This window comes from Hesperophylax consimilis, chromosome 9 (genome assembly GCF_061612785.1).
Source record: "Hesperophylax consimilis isolate HC1 chromosome 9, BYU_Hcon_1.0, whole genome shotgun sequence".
NCBI classification, from domain to species: Eukaryota; Metazoa; Arthropoda; class Insecta; order Trichoptera; family Limnephilidae; genus Hesperophylax; species Hesperophylax consimilis.
In genome coordinates, this window is record NC_142844.1 from 5,314,930 (window position 1) to 5,327,034 (window position 12,105).

Here is a 12,105-nt window from a genome sequence, read left to right on the forward strand (position 1 = left end):
TCGAATCGTAACGAGTCTTTTTCATACTTTTACACACGGTCTAAGTTTGTACTAACTTAGCTTCGTTCATTGTGGAATTTGTGCTTCAAGGTAAAGGTTACATTAGCTTAAGTAATTCTTAGTAAGGTTACTAATTATTATCGTTTTTGGTACTTTATTTTTAGTTTTGAAATGGAGATTGAACAATTTGCTAATTGGTCGTTTGGAAGATGAAGTGATAAGATAGGATAAATATAATGTACACTATGCAAATAAGTGTTTTAAAGCGTAGATCTTTACAATTAGAAACGCCATTTCGTACTAATATCTTGTCGAAACGCGTTCCACTATTAGAACTTAGAACGCGATAAGCGGTGCACGTGGACAGGATTCGGTGGTTTAAGTTAGATCGTCGGGAGCATTGGAGGTCACTTGGAGGTAAACAAGTGAAACCTATTTTTTCGTTTCATGTCTCATCTAAATATAATACATCAATGCTCTCAAGTAAGAAAACTGTAAGATCCTGTATCCGCCGACGGAATCCTCGATACTTAATTATTTAATCGATAAAAAGAAATCCTTCTCATTTATTAAATGCATTTTAAACTTCCATTCCATACGGTGTTTAGCGTGGATTAGTTTCCTGCAGAGTGGCCGCACAATGCACGTGCTCCGCTCGCCGCTCCCAACTAGCAAGTAATTAAATAAATACTTGAACATTGATAGTAAGACTCGAATAAGCTATTATGGTCGCAATAGATTTCATACACTTTATTTTGCCCTTTTGATTCCGTGCATTTTGCGGTCCGCGTGTATGGAACTATAGACAATCTTGGTATCATAAGAACATTTAGAGATTTTACTGTTATCCGATGAATATGAAAAAAATCATTTTTTTTTTTCAATAATCGTCAACAAAATAATTTTGTTTTCGATTGCGATTTCTAAATAGATTCTTCAACTTCATACGGTATAATTAGGAAATTTAATTCATTTGGTAAAAACATTTGTTGACTGTGGTTGATAAATTCATGGAATGTGAATGCTATTACTGGAAGAATTAAAAAATACTGGTTTTACAGCTGATACGGCGTCAGTTTGATGTTATACATATCGGCAATAACATTTTACTATCTTGATACAGGAATACCCTAGTGAGATGTGCAGAGTATGTTTTTTATGTTAAAAACTGTTTTTTGAATGAATAAAATAAACTATCTAACATACTTGAGATGTGAAATAACTTCAGAATTGCGTGTGACAAGTAAGTCATTGAACATGATATTTACATGGGTTTATCGAAAATTTGAAAGATAGAGGGAATTTTGGAATTGGTAGCGACGTAGAGTCTGTGTAAACAATGCACTCTTTTTGATAAATCAAACTCGTTATAATAATAATACAAATAATATTTGGCTAATTTCTATAGCGCCGTTTTCGTGAGAAATCACCTCAAGGGCGCTTAACAGCAATAGAAAGATAAAGATTTTCCATACTCGCAGGAAGAAAACTAGAAGTACCTTACGTAGTAAAAACTTTATTACACTTTTAATGGACTTAAAAACTAAACCTAACCGATTTGCGCCGATCAAGACGGACATTAGGTATGTGGCATGGAATGTAATATGCCATATAATTTCTTAGATTCCTCTACCTGAGAGAGTATGGCTACTACCCGTGGCTCTATTCTACTGACTTTCTCTTGGGCATGCTCTGTATGAACCATCTACGGGTCAGAAGAGATGTGCATATTGTATCACACTTCTTCAAACTGATTCGTGGATGGTTTGAAAATCCGACTTTCATGGAGAGTATTAGTCTCTATATTCCTGATGGTTATCTCCGTCACCGACAGCATAGACTGTTTTATCTCCCGGCCTGCAGGACCAACTTGCCAATGGTCATGCCGGTGGGGAGAGCAGTCTTGCTGTTGAACAGAATTAATTCGGATATCGACATATTTAGCTGAAGGTGAAGCTGCCGTTAAGAAGCAAGCTCTATTTATGCTGGTATAATTGATACACGGCTTATTTATCCATTTTACAAATGTACTTAAAATCTAATCAAAATGTGTTTTGTAATGTTTTTAAATGAATAAACAAATTGAATTGAATTGTAACAAATTAATTTACTCAATATTGTTAACTAGTTTCGAGTTTCGAACTATTCTCAGCAAAAATATATGTGTTTATAATTGGAATAATTTTTATAAATCAATGCTATATTATGCAACGAAAGAATCCACTGACAAGTAACGTTGAAAAAAAACAAAACATTTTCATTATGAAAATAAAACACGTTTCCAATTATTCTAAGCAAATACGTGATAATTTTCGCTATTAACATGTTGACGTTCACCCAGGTCATTGTATTGGAATTTTGAATAAATTAATACGTACGATAACTCAATTAGTTAGGCAGGTACTTAGGATTTCAAGATATACGTCATTTAATCAAAGTTATTAAATTTGTAATTTTTTTTAAACTCTTATTACGTTCTTAAACTTTTTGTCCTTTCTGTTATGCAAGTGAAAGCTATTTTGCTTTTCGTAGCTCTATACAGTTTTACAAAATCGTATTTGGAAATTATAATATAAACACAAACTCGAATTATTTTGTTTCTATTTTATCCATTTTTTACTGAGTTGTGATTCATCTTATAAATTGTAGATGATATTGAAAATCGCAATGACAATAAAATATTTATTTATCAGGTAGTGCAGTATCGTTGAAATGAATTCTAAAATATCTGATAATGTTTTTTCATTGCAATTCTTCAAATAAGATGCGTTGTATGCAGAGGCGGCTCGTGACAGAATTTGCCACCAGTGCATTTCACAAATAATGGTAACATGTAAAATAGGAAAATATACCCAGTACAAATAATTCATTTGTAGAGAAAATCCATTCGTCGCTCTTTCATTTGAGAAAATTCTTCAATTACAAGATTATTAAAGTCTGGTATAGACGAGATCAAACTTTTTTCGATGCTCATCATTGATAAAGCAATGAGACAATCTTGGGACATAGTACCTATTCCTCAGAAATGTTTTTACACGTTTCAACGTAGAAAAACACCTTTCGCACTCGACAGTTGTCATCGGAATAGTACAAATTATTTTTAACAGTATCACTATTTAACTAAAACACTCCACCAAGTTACATTTGTAAAATAATTGTAAAATTGATATTGCTCCGTCAGCAATCGCAAAATCATCTTTAGTTTGTTGGGATTAAATGAACTTCGGTTACTTTTGATAAAATCAATGTTAACCGCAATGTTTTCATTAGCACTCATTTTTAAAAACCTTTTGGCAGAGCAAAACTCGCAAAAACCGTTAAAACGTCGCGTCAATCGCCAATACTGAATAGTGAATACTGTCAAGTTTGCAGATATGTAGATCGCGCCGGTACCGCTAGAATATTATTACATTGTTAATTAGTTCGAAATCTGTCAATCCTAACTAATGCATTCCAAACGTTTTACGCATGTTTAAGGTATTTGATAAAGATCAGGATGTTTCGGCGCATGCGCCGATAATGCACCGACCACCTTCTATCTCCACTGCTCTAACACATCAACAGCCGTTATGGGTCTCTACCTGTCTCACTCATTTCACGGTTCCGGCCTCTAGAGATAGTGCCTATAGAAGGTACATGGCATGCCTCGGCAAAGCGAAATATGCACGGGTTGATACCTATATTACATTGTTTTTCGCATGCGCGGGAGTCTAGTACAAACTTTGATTGGTAAGAATATTATAATGATCTGGCGGGAATTCTTCGTGAGTGGATATACGATTTTACATTTCTGACGTATATCGATGTTTGGCAGTGCAGTGCACAAATGCACTAAGGCAGGGACCGCCTCTGGTTGTATGTAGGCTCTTTGAGCGTTTAAATAATTGTATAACTCCTAAATATATATTTTTTGTGCATAACAGACTTTTTGTCTATTTACATTGCACATGTAACATAAAAAAATATATTAAAAAAATAAGAAAAATAAAATACATATTTATTATGGTAGTGAATAGCATTTCAATATACATGCCCCTGAATCTTTGAGGCTACTGTTAAAGATGCCAACAGTCTTAGACATATTATTTAAAAGCTTTATCTGGTGTCATACTATGCTGAGCCAGTATGTGGGATGCAGAGTAGATCACGAAGAACGTATGAATGAAGAAAAATGTACGAATAATAACATTTTAAATGTTCTTAAAAACTAAATCATTTTATGATGCCAACCCCAACTCCAACTCCATGAAGACACGGTACTATCGTTTATAGTTATTTTTTATCACATAACCAATGTGAAAAAAATGTCAACAGTGTATAAATGTTGGATGCGCGGTTGACGTATTTCCCGAGTATGCACCGGTCCCAAAGGTATCAATTACGCTAGTTTCTCAGGGTCAGCAGTTGTGCATTATTATACACTGAGTGATAATATTGCAGAAATGGCCTGTACGTAGTAAAAGAATCATAATATTTCGAAGCACGCTTCGCCGACACAAGGATGTTGAAGCAGATGGTTCGGTAGGTATTACAAATATCTATGGTTCTAAAAGAAAGTAAAGGACAAAGGTAATTTCCACCACTGACTTCTATCCACCACTTCAATTATTAGTTATGTACAACATATCATAATAATTACCTACATATAAAGAAATGATTTAATATTTCAACGCACAAGCAAGCGATGAACTCATTTTAACATAACGGTCCAGTGCCGACCCTGTGTCGAACGGGGCGTTTATAATATCTAACCTAACACAGCGCCCTTGAGACCGACCCTGTAAAAGCAATCAGCAACAAACACATTGCTCAAAGCGAGACCTGCCAATTTTTACTTTAGTGTTTTCATATTATTGCAATGTATTATTTCTTTCGATGGGATTTTGAAGCACTAAATCAATGAAAATTATATAATTATATCAAAAGCCTGCCCTCCACACAACTGTTATTATAATATCTACATTTAAGTATAATTGAATGTTTTTGAACGGAATACGAAAGGAAAAATGATCATATTCTTAGTGTTCCTTATATTACCACGAATAAAGGTATTAGGCTAGATTTTAGCGAAAATGTATTTTTTGTTTATTTTATGAATAATTTTGTAAGACAAAAAAATAATCATGGGAAACTGTGACAGATAATATTAGCCATAAAATTGTATTTTTTTGAACGTATTTCTTACATGCGTTCATACATTTCAAATGAAATTTTTTTTTAGTAGTTTACGCATATATTTTTTATAAAGTAATTAACGATCTTCTTTTAATTCTACTAAAGCGAAACGATATGAAAAGCTTCAATTGATCCTATAAATATTTATTGGTAGTCATAAAGTATGCTGATTTGTAGTAAATATTAATCGAACATTGTAATTTCACGTTAAGTAAGTACTATGTAATGGCACGAATGTAAGACAAGCACTAGCACTCATATTTGATCCTTTATTCATTTTCGACTTCTTCAAGACATTTCTCACAAATAGCTCCTTCCTTAATCCGCCTCACAACGGCACTCAAACGGTAAGCGACATGCGCAGTAGTTAATTTGGATTCAAATGTTTCAGACATACTCTTGTTTTGATCACATAAAACTCACTTATTTTTTTAATTAATAAAAAATCGTAGTCTTCTCCATTCGGGAAAATGCATCATTTGGAAATATAAATGTGTCACTTACTATAATAAAGGAATAACTCGAATAGTTTAGTTCGAGAAATACAGCATTTTGTAAGATGTTACTAAATCATTAAAAGAATAAATACTCAGGTTTTAAATTATGAATACAAGTAGGTACACAAATTGGAACAAGAACAGAATCGCAGTAATAAATTAAACAAGTTAAAAAAAGGATAAAATTATTATGTTGATATTTGTGTGTAAATGATGGTTTAATAGTAACAATAAATATGCTTAATACATAAGTGTAAAAACAAAATGCTTTATTTTTTTAGGAAATAAATTTATACGGATGTAAACCATATTATAGGTTGTTGATTAGCATACTTACCACTTGTCTATGAAATTCTATAATTGTTCCCTTTGAAGGGTTAGCCTGTTTTGAGAGTGTCCAAGGTATAAAACTGATTTTTTCAAAAAATTGGAATTACATTACTATTATTCCAAGTGACACATATCAGTAATACAAAAGATTTTGGTGTTGGAAAAATAATGTTTTTTACGTCAACCCACAAAGCATTTTTTTTTAAAATTTCGTTTTTTTTTATTCGTCTGAGAGGGGCTTAACATTATTATTTTATTCGAATTCCTATTTATACACTGACCCCTATTAAATTCGATAAGAACTTATTTATAATATTGTCCAAAAACAAAATTGAGGTAACCAAAACTTTGAAATGTGAATAATTCAAAACGAAAATTAACTCCCTAAAATTGGATAATGATATATTGTTCCCTTTAACCCTAGAACCGTACCCATCATAGATCATACACTAACAGTACCCAGGGGTACTGGAGTACCCCGTTAAATAAAACATCTTTTTTACGTGAGAAAAAACATTTATTCAAAATTAACTTACATAGACTGTTATGGCACTTATTTCAGTCTTACATAATACAATAAGGCTTAATTAAAAGTTACTTTTCTTAACAATTTTGGCAAATCTTTGTTTGGTGCTCTAAACATATGAAACGTTTACATTTCTGACATTGAGCGCGTGACTTACGATCTTTTGACCTGGGACAAAATGAACATCTTCCATATTTTGATTTTGAAGGGGTTGTAGCATCATAAGACCGCTTTTTTCCTAATATTCCGCCAACACTTTCTTGGAGATGCATCGGCAAAGTTTTGTATAAAAATCGATCCTCCAAGTGAGGTTTTATAAGGTCAAAAGCTAAAGTCTTCAGATAAGTTTGTCTATCCCCAAGAACCACATCTTCTTCATCATCAGCATACAGAAGAAGGCGTTGAATTTCATCTTGCGATAGATTTTGACGTAAAGCCATCTAAAAAAAAAGAATTATTCAAGTTACACGCAACTAAATGCAAAATACCTAAATATAATAAATAATTACACATTTTTTCCAAAACAAAGTTGTGTGTAAGGTTATTATGCAAATAAAAATAACATTCAAATAAAGAAACACGTATCAAATAGCAAAATAACATGCTTTATTTCGCAAAAACATTAAAATCATAGTAATGAAAATAATTACCTTAACCGTACCCAGGGGTACTGGAGCGCCCCACGCACGTTTTGCCACGACCACACACTAGCAGGACTCCCGCTTGACTGATGCTTCGAAGCGACTCCCCCCCACTTGCAAATACGCGGCGGCGCGAAAAAATCCGTTGTGAAACCAAAAAGTTATCGAAAATTTTCAATTTTTTTTTAAATTTGTACCCCAGGGTACGGTTCTAGGGTTAAGCTGGCCGCATACATACGTTTTCCGTATTCGATTTCCGAATTCGTTTTCCGTATTCGGAATTCCGTGAGACTAGCGCAAACGTTCGTTTTTCTTCATTCGGAATGTATAAACGTCAGTACCAGTGTTGCCAACAAGGGCGATATATCGCCATTTAGGCTACTCAGAGCGAGAATCGGCGCCGAAAAAATCTAAAAGGCAAAAATCTTTTTTTGAAATTCTCTAGCCACCCCCCCCCCACGAAATTTTTATTTTAAACATTTCCCACCTAACAGAAAATTTGGCTACTTTACGCTACCTTATGTATGAGAAACGGCGATATTAGGTCAAGATCCGTTGGCAACACTGAATTACGAACGGAAATTTCCGTACGTTTGAGTCGGCACAAACAAACTGTATGCAATAGCTGCGTTCCACATGACGTCATTAGGTTTTTTCCATTCGGTTTCTCCGAACGCGCCGGCTCGCATTCGGAACGTGCGTAAGGAATTTGTTCCGTTCGGAACTAAAACGAACGTGTGCGGCAGTTAATGTATTTTCTACTGATTCCGTGCATTCGGATGTCCGAATACGGAAAACGAATTCGGAAATCGAATACGAAAATACGTATGTATGCGGCCAGCCTTATAAACGTAAACTTAATCTCCACTTTCTAGCATTTAAAAAAATGACTCTTGTTATGGTACAAATTTTCTAAAATTGCGTATATTGAATCATGTTTGTAGTTAATTTTAAGAATGAATTATTTTAATTTGTTTGTTGAATTATGTTTTTAGTTAAAATAACTAAATAAGACTGAATACTGTTTGCACATCACCTTTTAAGCATTATTTTCTTTTGTATATACTTACTCCTCCCATAAACACGAGCTACTGCAGCACACCTTGGAACAGTAGAATAATTAAGAAAAAAGTGTTTATTTAAATTTTTTATCATTTTTATCAATTTTTTATCATTTGTAATAAATAAAAAAAATGTATTTTTTATATTTAATAACATTAAATTCCTACTTCTATCAAATAATGGATAATTTGGAAATACCAATTTACAAAAGAGAAACTTTACTAAAATTTAATCAATACAATTACTTCAGTAGGGAAACTTTAGAAGGTATAATATCAATTGATAATTTTTCTTAAATTTACTGGAAAAATAACTATTGGTAGTAAAAATAACAATAATTTACCAAAAGGTTTTCATTATGAGCACTTATATAGAAATAATTAATTTTGTTATCTTCAACTTTAATGTTGGCTTCCACAGACGTAATAATCAGTGTACAATGGCCACCAAATCAATGAATGAAGATATTATTACTCTATAAGTTTGTTAATTTATAAAAAAGAGATTTCGATAAATTATTATAAAGGTATCTACATTTTAATACGACATGGCTTACGTCTTCGCCGGCGAGGAATTTTCCCACTTTTTTTTAAGTTTTAAAAATTTCCAGAAATGTAGTTTTAATAATAACAGTTTAAATTCGAATATACATTTTGGTCAGGGCATATTATGACATTATGAAGGGTGTTCGAAACGTTGTCTTAATAAAAAATAGGTAAAAATGCCTTAATACCACAAAGTAAGCTAAATCATCAAACAAAAAAAACAGGTACATAATAATATTTTATGAAATCTAGTATGTTTTTCAACGTAGGTATCAAATTATACTAATTATTCGTATGTTCATGTTTTCATGTGCTGTACTTTGTCTTACGTTTCAATAACTATGCAGGTAATTTTCTCATGGTCAAAGCAATATAAAATTAAAAAATAATAAATCACACTGTCGTATGTTTTCCGGTTAAACTACCGAAATGGAAGCCTCACTTTTGTCAGATCCATTATTGCAAACGTTCGAGTAAAACTGATAAAAAACCTTACAAAAAGTGGAGTCAAAGACTTATTTTCGTCACAATTTGACTGGAAACTACACGCGATGCGTGATGAGTCCAAAGTTTTTCATAATTGAAATGATTTATTTTATATTTTTTTGGGAAACTACTAATACGTTATAAGTTGTACAATTTTTCATTAACTGTCTAGTAAACTAATGTTCGTAGGACGATATAGTTCTTGTGTCTTAGCAAACTGAGCAAGATTAGTGGATTATACATTCAGTTAGTAAATAAAGTGAGTGTGGTCATTTTCATAGACAGTGAAAAAATATCTTTTTAGGACTGTTTTGTTTTCACAGGTAGGATATATTTAAGATTTTTTTATATCGTTACCATCATCATTGTCACTATGCCATCGACAGGTTCTGGTCCTACACGAAGAAAAAAAATTGATGTAAAACACTGTTAATTTATAAAAAAAATCTGGTCAAATTATATCGTTTTCCTGTTAAAAACTGCAGGCTTTTAACTAATAAATGTTGAGACTGAAATTGTCGCAACCCATCATGATATTTGTTAGGAAAAGAATTGACAGGTATTCGTGATATATTTTGAATGACTAATATATTATCAGGAAATTGGCATGGCACTTTTTTAAGCATCTCCTCGCATTCAGTTCTCAAGCATTCCCATCCTCCTTTAGTTTTCGTCCATACCTTTTCTTTCTCGTTCACATCTTCATTGGTCATTTGCCTGTAGTTCATTTCCACTTTTTCATATCCTATCATCTGCCATTCTTACCACGTGGTCAACCCGTCACAGTTTCGTTGTCAATCAGGTTGATGAGTTTAGGGTTGGCGTTTATCTTAACCCTGTCATACATTTTCCTGCGTAGGTCAAAATGTATAAAAAGTATTTTACATCTATTGATATCTATTATATATATGGTTAAACTCGTTTTCTCACAACTGTAGACAACTACTGACAAAATTTTGTTGTGCACATGAAAAATTTACTTCTTTTATGGGTGTTTTAACTTTAAAAAATATATATTTTAAGTTGCCTGCAGAAATTAGCACCTTTGTCATTCAGTTTCGTATGTCTACCTAAAAAAATGTTTTTTATAGACGAGTATGTAAATAATCAACAGTGTGAGGTGGTTCAGATATTTCAATTTTAGTTTGTCTAATTGGTTTTCAGAAACAACAAGGATGAAATAAATAATCCTTGCGAGACCCACAAATTACAAACTCTATTGTTAAAGTTTTATGCTTACGTAATATTTAAAATCAACATTTAAACAATCAAATACAGCTTTGTTGTCTTTGGTAAAACAATGTTGAAGAGTTTAGTTCGTAAACAATGTATCTTTGTTTAAGGGTGGAGTTACATAACCATCACTAGAAACCGATATGGTTAAAGAATTTGGATGTAATCCCACATTGCGATAAAAAACGAATGCAATGTATTTTTTATCAAATTTTACGCAATTAATTTTAATAATTTATGAAAACTATATGAAAAAAGTTGTAGTTGTTTATCAGTAAATTAATTTCAAAATTATTATTTTTTTTCCTACGATGTTCAGTGGGTCAGTATTTTATGAAATATTTTTTAATTAAATAAAATATATGTTGTTTTTTAAGATAATATCTATACATTTGCTATGCCGAAAAGATAATTATATGAAATTCCTTCGATAGAAAAAAATCGCTAATTAAACTCCGAAAATTATTAAAAAATACATTTTTTTCTGTTATTTAATATATTTTAGGCACGAAAAATGCACAGTGTATCTTTAAATGCAACTAATAAAATTTTGGGAAAAGATCTTACTCTATTTCAAACGAGTCATGTTTTATTATTATAATTTTTTAATATTAGCGCGCTCCCTCCAACATTCGTATTTACTTATCTCTCTTTCAAACCATCTTTGAACGCTTACTACGGGGCCTTAAGTTTAGGCCCATTTGTTTCGCAGAAATTAAAATATATCATCAAATGGCCATTCACCACCATTTTTTATATTGACATTCGAATAGTCCCCGTTAAACGCCAATTCAAGGTGCGTTTCAGCTTTCCATAAAAAATTGTAGTAAGTTGACAAGCTTATCATGACTTTGATGACTTTGTCACACTTGATTTTTTGGGAAACATCTGGGCTTCAGTGTTTCATTTCTTTGTACATTTCTTTGGTGAAATCCGTATAATTTTACTAATTTGTTAAGCCTTTCTTGATATGAGTAATGTACTTTATTTATACAGTAATGAAATGAGGGAAAAAACGCTTCTACGTATCAATAAAACAAATTATATGATTATATTATATTCGTGTTGTTAGTCAGTAAAATGACGAACTATAAAAAACTTAGACTTCGCTCGCTTGAACAGCTTCGTAATAAAATACTCGTAAAAATGTTTCTAACTAATATTAATAATATAGTCCACTTGCCTAGGTCCAAGTTCAAAAATATGTAGGTACCTTGGTTGTTTTCAAAGGAAGCAAAAAAAAATATTATTTCTCTTCTCGTACATACTATTATAAAGATTACGGAGATAATAAGTTCGAGAAATATGAAAATGATAATAATCAGAAACTGTATGTAAATAGGTTAGTAGTAGCATTTTGTGAACACCTCTCTGGAAGAACCTGTGCTGAGGAGATCGCATATTTTTGATCAAATGTTAATCTGCAGTCATAAGTAAAAACATTGTATTCTTCTTGCGACTCTAAAGGAGGACACTGTGATTCAATGGCGACACATTACGCTATACGCATCACTGCGTTTTTTTTAACACCATATCACTCGCCATTAAATCTTATACAGACCTGTCACACCTTACAGATGATGTTTTATAAGTGTCGTTAACTGCTAGTT

The 12,105-nt window shown here is 32.2% G+C and overlaps 1 protein-coding gene across 2 annotated transcripts in view; it reads left to right on the forward strand.

The window, feature by feature from the left end:
• LOC149420833 (acyl-CoA Delta-9 desaturase-like) overlaps positions 1 to 12,105 on the forward strand; it is a 190,219-nt gene that overhangs the window by 147,244 nt on the left and 30,870 nt on the right. Inside the window, exon 1 of one of the 2 annotated variants that reach the window (XM_089635575.1) lies at positions 9,449 to 9,585. The exons of the other annotated variant lie outside the window; for it this stretch is intronic. The gene's annotated coding sequence lies outside the window, so the exon portion shown is untranslated. Of the gene's footprint in view, positions 1 to 9,448; positions 9,586 to 12,105 lie in introns of those variants that run through there. 2 annotated transcript variants of the gene reach the window in all.